Here is an 11,063-nt window from a genome sequence, read left to right as displayed (position 1 = left end):
TAAAATTAATACCCCGTTCCTGCTTTTCCCCCATTTCCCTTGATTCCTTTAGCCCTAAGAGTTAAATCTAAATCTCTCTTGAATACATACAGTGAATTGGTCTCCACTGCCTCCTGTGGCAGAGAAATCCACTGATTCATAACTCTCTGGTTGAAAACGTTTTTCCTCATCTCAGTCCTAAATGGGCTACCCCTTATTCTTTAACTGTAACCCCTGGCTCTCGACTCCCCAACATAGGGAACATTTTTCCTCAGGGATCTATTGACTTCCACCCCAAGATCCCTCTTTATATCAATACTTCCAAAGGCCTTGCCATTTACTATAAACTTTCACCTTATATCCAAAAATGTAGCATCTCACATTAGTTCTGATTAAACTCCATCTTCCATTTCTCCACCCAAATTTCCAACTGGTCCTTTAACAACCTTCCGCACCATACACAACCACCAATTTTTGTATCATCTGCAGACTTACTAATCACCTAAACTTCCAATCAAAATACATATTACAAACAACAGGGGTTGTAGAGCATCATTTGTCACAAACCTCCATTCAGTGAAGCTTCCCTCGCCAACTATACACTGTCTTCCTCGACCAAGCAAGTTTTGGATCCAAATGATCAGTTCACTGAGGATCACAAGGGACTTAATCCTCTGCTCCAGAATATCATGAAAGAACTTGTCAAATGCTTTCCTGAAGTCCATGTAGACCACATCCACAGACCTAGATTTATCAAAATCTGCATTGATTCCAAAATTTGTGAAAAAGGACATACTCCTCACAAAACCAAGCTGACTATTCCTTATGTTAACATTACAGCATCTGCAGTTTTTTTTGTGTCATATTCTTCCTGATGTTCAGTATAAGGTCTGCTCCTTGTTCACGTCAGTGAGTGAATCAGCAATGACTAGGAACTTTGGACAATGCAAGCCGCTTACGGTAACTCTATGTCTGATGTTGGAATAAGTTGATTCCTCTTTGACATGAAGGTGGTTGCTTTTTATAGATTTTTTTTTTAAAGACACAAAGAGCGAGAGTAACTCAGCGGGTCATTCTGATTATGGGTGGCACAGTGGCGCAGCGGTAGATTCACTACCTTACAGTGTCAGTGGCACGGAGACAAAGACAAGCAAATAATTACTCACACTTGTCCACTTCCGTGATATTAATGCTTAGGAATTTAAAGCTGCTAACTCTCTTCACCACCACCACCTCACCAATGAACACTGGCACATGGACCCATGACTTCCCCTTTCTGAAGTCAACAATTTGTTCTTCGGTCATGTTGATGTTGAATGAGAGGTTGTTGTTGCAGACCCACTCAACCAAGAGTTCTGTATCTCCCCTGTACTCATCATCATTCAGGCACTCAAGTGAATATGTGCCCATTCTGGAGCCAAACATACTGTTTTCTCACAGTATTCACACTAGCTCGTTACCTTGTCTGCAATATCCTTCTTCCTTCTGTTGAAGAACACTTCAAAGTTTCTTCCAATGGCCGACTCTCTGATAAATCTCTCTCTGATCTTTGATTGATTGATTGATTGATTGATTGATTGATTGATTGATTGATTGAATTGATTGATTGACAATATAGCATGGAAACAGCCACTTTTTGCCTACCTAGTTCTCGATCAAATCCACATTGATCACCCATTCACGCTATTTCTATGTTATCTCACTTTTGCATCCAGTCGTTGCACAAGAGTGGCAATTTTAGAGGCCAATTAACGTACAAATCATCACGTCTTTGGATGTGGGAGGAAACCCAAATGGGCACACAAAGAACATTGCAGGGACTATCACAACATTTAAGAAACATTTAAACATGGATAGGACAGGTTTGGAGGGATGTGGGCCAAACATAGGAAGGTTGAAGGGCCTGTTTCCACCTTATGACTCCATAACATGTAAATTCCACACAGATATCACTTAAGACCAGGATTGAACCTGGGTCTATGGCATTGTGAGGCAGCAGCTCTGCCAGCTTTCTTCTTAGTAGAGTGGGTCCTTCAATGATTTGGCCATTGTTAATCTTGAAACACTGACAAATCCATGCCAATTATGGTACTACTGCGCTTGCAATAGGTCCAACTTAGTTGCAGCCATCTTATATCCATAGGGTCCAGTATCATGGTGCTTGTTCCAATATACAGGAACCTGGAATATTGATTCAGAGATCTAAGGTTGAATCCCATTAACATGGAATTAAAATCTGAGTAGTAAAGTAAATCCGGAATAAAAAGTTTGCAACCATAAAGATGTCAAATTGTTCGAAAAATGCATCTGGCACACTTATGTCCTTCAGAACATAAGAAAGCAGGAGCAGGAATAGGCTTCCATTACAAATGGAAATATATTATCATCACCATGTCTTTCTTACATGTGATTCCAGACTCACATAACATGTTTCGTTTTAAGCGACTGTCTTAATTAATCTACCAAGGCACTAACTTCAGGGGTTACTCATGTGGACTTTAAATACTGGCTTGCCAGCTATTTCTACAATGTGTGAATTAATTAAAAAAAAGTCCATCACTTAATCTACTGTATTTTATTGAGTCTGGGTTATTCTTTAAGTCGGTGCAAGGAGTTTCCAATCAAATTGTAATGTTGCTAATAGCTGCATCTCTAATTTCTTGCAACAAATATTTGTGTTAGTGTTCTACGGTGGTCTACAACGATGTCAGGATTTGACTTTAGGCACTTTCTTCTCTGTCACACCCTTCTTTGATCTTTCATTACAATTTGGCAAGTTTGACTAGATTTTAAGGGGACTTTGCTAAACTAGATGACCAGGTTCATATGTCTGAAAAAGCTTTTATATGTTTATTTTTGTGTCGTAAATGTATGCATTTCTTGTAATTAAGACAGTGTGCTGCATTTCTGAGCTTTTATAGTTTATTTATTATTTATATATAGTATTATTTATAATACATTTTATTTATGGGCGCCTTTCAAGAGTCTCAAGGACACCTTACAAAATTTAGTAACAGAATAAAAAACATGTAAGCAGAATGAAACAAAACAAAAAAATAACGACAAAAAAAATAAATAAATAATAAAGACATCAACAATACACAATTCAAAGACACAATTCAAAGACACAATTCAAAGAGACAATTCAAAGAGAGAGCAGCGGCAGCTAATTGCGCCAGCGTTCACTCTCCCTTCCAGGAATTCAGTCCTCATCATATGCCTTTCCATTATCAAAGAATTACTAGGTCAGGTAGACACAAAATGCTGGAATAACTCAGCGAGTCAGGCAGCATCTCTGGAGAAAATGAATGGGCCAGTAATTACTAGGTCAGTATTTCATTTGTTTGCCTTTATTAGATGCTATTCAAAACGATAGCATGGTTATCCCATCTGATCGCAGGTTTTTTGCTATAGTTTGCTTCAAAACCAGAAAACTGATTCAAGAAGGTTGCAAGCACAGTTTGCATCCAGCTGCAATTTGCTGTGCTGCCTTGAAAATTAGAACCCACCCATAAACCAAGTCCTGTCTCCAGAGTTATAAACTCACCTTTGGGAATCTTCGCTAATGGTGCTCGTTTGTTGACTTTAATAGTCAACAATAAAAATAAGATGGAATATCAAATCACTGCATGGAGTTGAGGTAATATCATATTCAAATAATCCATTGGCAAAAGTAACCACATTTTTGTAATGATCCATCGCCAACATTATACTTCTACACTTCCTCCTGTTCCTTTGGTTTCTTTGGCCCAAGCAATTACCCCTGGCAGCTCATTGGCAAAGTCACCTCCAAGACGGAAACAAAAGGGGCTGTACAATGGCACAGCGGTAGACTTGAGACCTGGGTTCTATTCTGATGCTGGGTGTTCTCTGTATGGAATTTATACGTTCTCCCCGTGACTGCGTGGGCTTTCCTCAGGTGCTCTGGTTTCTTCCCACACTCCAAAGACATATATGTTTGTAGGCTATTTGACTTTGGTAAAATTATAAATGGTCTCTAGTGTTCGTTGGTCAGCGCGGACTGGGTGGGCCGAAGGGCCTGTTTCCGCACTGTATCTCTAAACTAAATTAAACTGAAACAGTGGCCATCATCTTGAAGGTAGACACAAAATGTTGGAGTAACACAATGGGTCTAGCAGCATCTCTGGAGAAAATAAATAGTTGACGTTTTGGGTCAGAACCCTTCTTCAGACTGAAAGATAGAGGAGGCCAGAAGGCCACACCACTCCCACCCAGTCTTTATCTTGAACTTGGCATCTCCCTTCATGCTGGCTAAGAGATCAAAACGTTGTTGCACGTGGAATGCAGGCTTGAAGACTACCTACTACCCAACCTATGTTCTGTGCTGCCTGGATTAGTGGGAGGCTCCCAGCAAGGTATTAAAAACCATTATAATTTTACCGCTGCAGTTGCAGAACTCTGAAGTTAGAAATACTCATGTTCACAAGTAACAAGAGTGGGAAGAAATGGGAACTGTGAGGGGTTAACTCTCGCAGCTTCTTTAGGCATAAAAGGAAAGATGATACAGATATGAATCACTGATCACGGACTGACATTCCAAATTCAACACAGAGTGGGCTCTGAGCCAAATGTTAATTAAATGTCAGGCAGCGAATACAATGCTTCAGTACGTAAGAAAACTCTGAAAAGATAGTGATCGAGAAATAAAGTTAATAAAGTATAATTGAAATGAAAGAAGCAGCACTGCTTAAGTAAATTAATGTCAGATCCTGCTTGTATGATAATTAGAATCTAGTTTTTGTAGTGAAATTTTATTAGCTACATCTCCTTATGAAGCTACAGTTAACCCATTCTATGTAGATGGCCCTCATTGGAAAGATACCATCAGCAATGAACCAGAAATTATTGGAGTACAGTTAATCCTATGGCATATCTTGAAAACTCATTGAATGATGCCAAAGACATTCCAACTATGAACTTCAAATTTTACTTCGGAGTCACGTGAGTGACTACGTGAAGAACCCACTGAGTGCGCATGCGCGGCATTATGCAAGCAGTGCAACAAGCGGCGGAAGCTGGAGGTAGGCTCTCCCGCTGCAGTTTAAAAAACGGACCGTTAGGTAAGTACACTGAGGTGTGGAAAGGAGTCTAACGGAGAAGGAGAGTTGTGTGTGTGTTTTCTGCTTTCAGAAATGAGTGCACTCAAGAAAAAGCTCTCGAAGAGAACTGCCCCCCGCTCAACTCCACCAGAGGAGCGTTCAATCTCAGGGGGGCAGCAACAGGCGGCAGGACCGCTTATAAAGCGCTCCACCATCCCCGACACCGAGCCAAGCCCAGTCCCGTTAATGCCTGAACAGCGGACTGGGAAAAAATCCACCAGAAAAACCAACCAAAGGCCGGTGGGTTCTGATTCGTCGGAAGGGGACATGTCTCCACCTAAACGAAGGAGAGACAGCCGCCTGAGCCACATACAACGGCTCTTGGAGCTGATGCTCCAGCGGGATGCGCAGAAAGAGAGCTCTCGCGGAGGGAGGTCAGGCACCCCCTCCACAGTGTCTAGTACACTGCCCTCTGCTCCCTCATTACTGGAGGCTAGCATTGGTGACCAAGGCTGGGCTGGTCTGGAACAGGGGATGGCGGACGAGATCGGGAGTATGCATTTTGTTGTAAATGCATTTTGTTGTCTCTGTACTGTACACTGACAATGACAATTAAAATTGAATCTGAATCTGAAGGGGTGCAGGAGCAGGAAGAGCTGCTGGGTGTGGTGGACCGCTATGTAGCAACCCCACGGGCTGGAGCACCGCTGGAACCGAAATTGGAGGCCAGCATAAATCATCTTTCCAATTAGCCCTTGCAGGAGAAGGTGCTTACTGAGGCGCTAGATCTTTACACAGCACCAGAGAACTGTGAGGCCCTCAGAGTGCTGACTGTGAACAGCCAAATCTGGGGGCACGTGAGGTCACACATTCATAACCATGAACTCAAGCTACAGAGGATCCTAAGGTTCCTGACGTCGGCCATCACAGCCTTTGCTCGTTCCGTGGACAGCACGGAGATGGATACCTGCCAGCAGGATGTACTAGCATTAATGTGCAATACTCAGTTTGAAATTAACAACTTCCGGCGGGAAATCATAAGACCTGCCCTCAATCCGAAATTTGCTGGGTTGTGCAAAGCCCCAGCTGCAGAGACGGACGCTCTGTTATTCGGGAAGGACATCACAAAAAGGTGAGGGACATGGAAGAGTCACGAAAACTTTCAGCCTCATGAGGGCAGGCCCCGGGACGAGCAAACCAAGACCTACAATACCCAAGCGGCAGCACCCCACGGCATCCACCATTCGACGTCCTCAATATGGGACTGGTGAAAGCTCGGGGACCGCATTTTATCCCCAAAGATCTTTTTTAGATCAGGGCCCAGAGCGGACCCCATGGAAAATGCGCCACCCCCCAACATCGCCAGCACGTCCGACAAGCAAAGCCTTCAAGATCATGAGGAAACAGAAGAAACGCCAATAACCATGGAGGTAGGTGGGTCTTGTTCCTCCCAGCATATAGAGAGTAAGGGTTCTTTACTAACAGGGGGGAGATTACACTTGTTCAAAGAAGCATGGGGAGCTGTCACGAGTGGCAAGTATATACTCAACAGCATTAGTGGATATAAAATACAATTCATGTCAGAAAAATCGCCGCCAGTTCAACATTGGCCCCAAAGGGTATTTTCTCCCTCCGTCAAAGAGTGAGGGACAAGCTGAACTGGTGAGACTTATCACACAGGGGCTCATCGAAAAGACCAAACATGAACCTTTGGAATTTGTATCGAATATATTCACTAAAACCAAAAAAGATGGTGGATGTCGCATCATCATTGACTTAACATCACTAAATAAGTTTGTTAAGTATATAAATTTCAAAATGGAGACATTTGTTACTGCCAAACATCTGATTTCCAAAGGATACTTCGTGGCAAGCATTGATATTAAAGATGCTTACTATCTAGTACCCATACACAAGGATCATCGCAGATACCTAAAATTTATCTGGATGGGGCAGCAATGGCAGTACAAAACATTGCCCAATGGGCTAACCTCAGCCCCAAGCTTATTCACCAAAATATTGAAACCAGCCATGGCAATACTAAGAAAACAAAGACATATTGTCATGGCATATCTGGATGATATTCTGATAGTAGGGAAAACGATGAAATTGGCTGTGGCAGCAGTATCAGCTACAAAACAGCTCCTCGAAACTCTGGGGTTCATCCTACATCCAGATAAATCTAAGTTGAAGCCATCCACTATCATGGACTACCTGGGCTTCACAATTAACTCAGTCCATATGACTGTTACCTTGCCAAAGGCAAAAATGGTTGAATTGGCACAATCATGCAACAATTTAATGGTCAACGAGTGACCAACTATTCGACAAGTAGCAAGAGTAATTGGGAAAATGGTAGCAGCATTTCCGGCTACACAATTCGGGCCTTTGCACTATCAAAATTTACAAAGAGCAAAGGTACAAGCACTAAAACGACATACAGGTCACTATGATCGTGTCATGAAATTACCCACTGAAGCAATATCAGAGCTACAGTGGTGGGCAGAAAACGTTTGGCATAGTTTCAGCCCTATCATCATCACTAACCCTACTTTAGTTATTCAAACAGATGCCAGTGCTGAAGACTGGGGAGCGACTAACTCCATATCCAGCACAGGTGGTAGATGGACTAACCTAGAGTCATCATTACTACTTACACTGGGCATTAACTATCTGGAGATGTTGGGCGCCTTTTATGGTTTAAAAGCATATGTATCTAAAATGCAGCACTTGCATGTTCGGTTACAAATTGATAATACTACGGTGGTGCCTTATATTAACCATGTGGGCGGCATAAAATCATTATCATACAACAAATTGGTCAACATGATTTGGCAATGGTTTGTCGAAAGACATATTTGGCTATCAGCTACTTACCTACCAGGTAAGCTAAACACAGTGGCAGACACCAGGTCACGCAAATTCAATGACAACATCAAATGGATGTTAAACCCTAAAGTATTTGCTAAAGTTATTAAGCAATATGGAACGCCAGATATCAATTTATTTGCATCAAGGCTAAATCACCAGGTACCTATGTATGTCGCTTGGGAATCAGACCCAGAGGCAGCAGCGGTAGATGCCTTCACGCTGGATTGGGGAAATTTCTTCTTCTATGCTTTCCCTCCCTTTTGCCTCATCAGTCGGGTACTTCGCAAAATACTGATGGACTCTGCTTCTGGTATTTTGATGGTGCCCGACTGGCCTACACAGCCATGGTTCCCAGTTCTGCATGACATGGTGGTTGAATCACCAATGGTTTTTCCCAGTGATCCAGGATTATTAACTCACCCAGGATAGATAGATAGATAGATAGATAGATAGATAGATAGATAGATAGATAGATAGATAGATAGATAGATAGATAGATAGATAGATAGATAGATAGATAGATAGATAGATAGAATTTAGATAGATAGAATTTATTACCACACAACCAGGGTCGGTGGAAATTTGGGTTGTCAGCAGCAGTACAATAATAAAGAACACACAACCACAATAAACCTGTAACACAAACATCCACCACAGCATTCATCACTATGGTGGAAGGCACAAAATTGGGCCAGTCCTCCTCCATTTCCCCCCCGTGGACAGGACCAGAGTCCAAAGTCAGTCCAGGATCGGCTCTTCCTCACCGGAGACCACGGCTTTAAGATGGTGTAGGCCGATCGGTCGAGATTTAATGTCTCCGCCGCAGCCAGAAGCACCGCAGACCGCAGGGCCGGTGGTCGAAGCTCCCCTCCAGGGGTGATGGTAAGTCCATGCCGGACCCGCGGTAGAGGTTGGCCGCGGGCCGGCAGTGATGGCTTCTTCTTCCCCCGGGTCCCCCACGAGGGATCCCGGGCTGTAGACGCCGCACCAGCTGGAGCTCTGCAGACCGCGACTTCAGGCTGCGGCTTCAGGCTGCCGACTGCCCCGGGCCAGCGAAACGGAGCGCTCCCCTCCAGCGAGCCCCAGCGAGGGCTCACCCGCTCAACGCCGAGAGTCCACGCTGCGAATATGTGGACATTCGTCATGCGATTGAGTGGGTTTCCTCCAGGTGCTCTGGTTTCCTCCCATATTCCAAAGATGGATAGTTTGTAGGTTGATTGCCTCTAAATTACCTTTAATATGTAAAAGTGGAATAGCATAGAACTAGTGAGAATGAGTGATCGTAGGTTGACATGAATTCAGTGGGCTAAATAAATTAAATAGAAAGTTCTGAAGTGCTCCCACAAGAAGGCAACAATGCCATCTGTATGGAGTTTGTATGTTCTCCCAGTGACCGCATGGGTTTTCCCAGAGTACTCTGGTTTCCTCCCACACTCCAAGATGTACAGGTTTGTAGATTAATTGGCTTTGGTAAAGATTGTAAATTGCCCAGAGTATGTAGGATAATGCCAGTGCATGGGGATCGCTGGTTGGCGTGGACTTGGTGGGCTGAAGGGCCTGTTTCCGCAATGTATCTCTAAACTAAATTAAACAAAACTAAAAACTAACCACAACCCTACCTCAGCACCTAACCAGAATGGACTTTCTATAAAGGTTGCACTTCATACTTCAGTTTGCACTATTATGGTTCTGGTTATTTAGAATAACTGGTAATTTATAGGACAATAGGTTTCTAGTACATTTATTTGTTATGTTATTGTAAAAGCTGCAGTATGTAAGAATTTAATTGTTCCGTTACCATCGCGCATGAAACGTAAAACTCTTGATTTTTGACTTTGTATGTTAATGTTCCTCATGAAGTTTTACTATGTCAAAGCTGAAGTGGAAATTAAGCTTAGTTTTACTTCATAAAATTACACTCAAAATGCCAATAAAATCCAACATAAACTCAACGAGCACCCCCTCACCTATCATCTAGACACACTGTAGCGTTTGGGGCTGGATAAGGAACTCAACAATTCAGATGTAAGATCATTCACGTGTGAATATAACTCGGTTTAGTTTAGTTTTCTGCATAGATACCACTTGGTTTGCTGAGTATTTCCAGATCTCTTTTATGTCCTGACCTCCAACCTACCTTTAGACTTTCGAGATACAATGAGTGAGTGAGTCCGCGCCAGCCAGTGATTAGCAGTAACCATATCCTATACATTAGGGACAATTTGCAATTTTACCAAAGCTAAATAACCTACAAACATATATGGCTTTGGAGTGTGGGAGGATCGTACAAACTCCATAGAGACAGCACCCGTAGTCAGGATAGAACTAGGATCTCTGGCGCTATAAGGCAGCATCTCCACAGTAACTCATTGGAGACCTTTGAACTATCTTTAATTGGACTTTATTGGACTTTATCCTGCACTAAATGTTGTAACCTTTATATACACACTGTGGACTGGTTGATTGTAATCATGAAATGCTGCAGTAACTCAGCGGGACAGGCAATATTTCTGAAGAAAAGGAATGGTGACGTTTCAGGTCGAGATCCCTCTTCAGACTGAAAGTCACTGGAAAGCTTTATCACACAGAACCATTTTTTTAGAAGATCCACCCAGCGGCAAGAAGTATATATGATATAGTCAATATTTAGTTTAGAGATACAGCGTGGAAACTGGCCCTATTGGTTCACAGAGTCCATGCCAGCCAGCGATCACCCGTACACTAGTTTTATCCTACACACTTGGGATAGGATAGGATTTACAGGAGCCAATTAATCTACAAACCTGCACGTCTTTGGAATGTGGCAACAAATCAGAGCACCCAGAAAAAACCCACACGCTCATTGGAAGAATGTACAAACTCTGCACAGACAGCACCGCTAGTCAGGATCAAACCCGGATCCCTGGTGCTGTAAGGCAGCAACTCTACCGCTGTGCCACGGTGCAGCCCTTGTGACTGAGAGTCTGAGGGAAACCAATGTCAAGAACTGTATCAAATTACTGAAGACTTTCCGAAAACCCCATGTTAGTGATTATAAAAGTCAAGCTTAATCTCTGTTTATAAAGTTCATTAAACCCAGATCTGTACTGTTTCGCCTTGATACAAAACAATCTCCATTATGGTTACTCGCTCATAGTGGTCTGGTTTAACCCT

The sequence above is a fragment of the Leucoraja erinacea genome, chromosome 27, assembly GCF_028641065.1.
Source record: "Leucoraja erinacea ecotype New England chromosome 27, Leri_hhj_1, whole genome shotgun sequence".
NCBI classification, from domain to species: domain Eukaryota; kingdom Metazoa; phylum Chordata; class Chondrichthyes; order Rajiformes; family Rajidae; genus Leucoraja; species Leucoraja erinaceus.
This window is presented reverse-complemented; position numbering follows the sequence as displayed.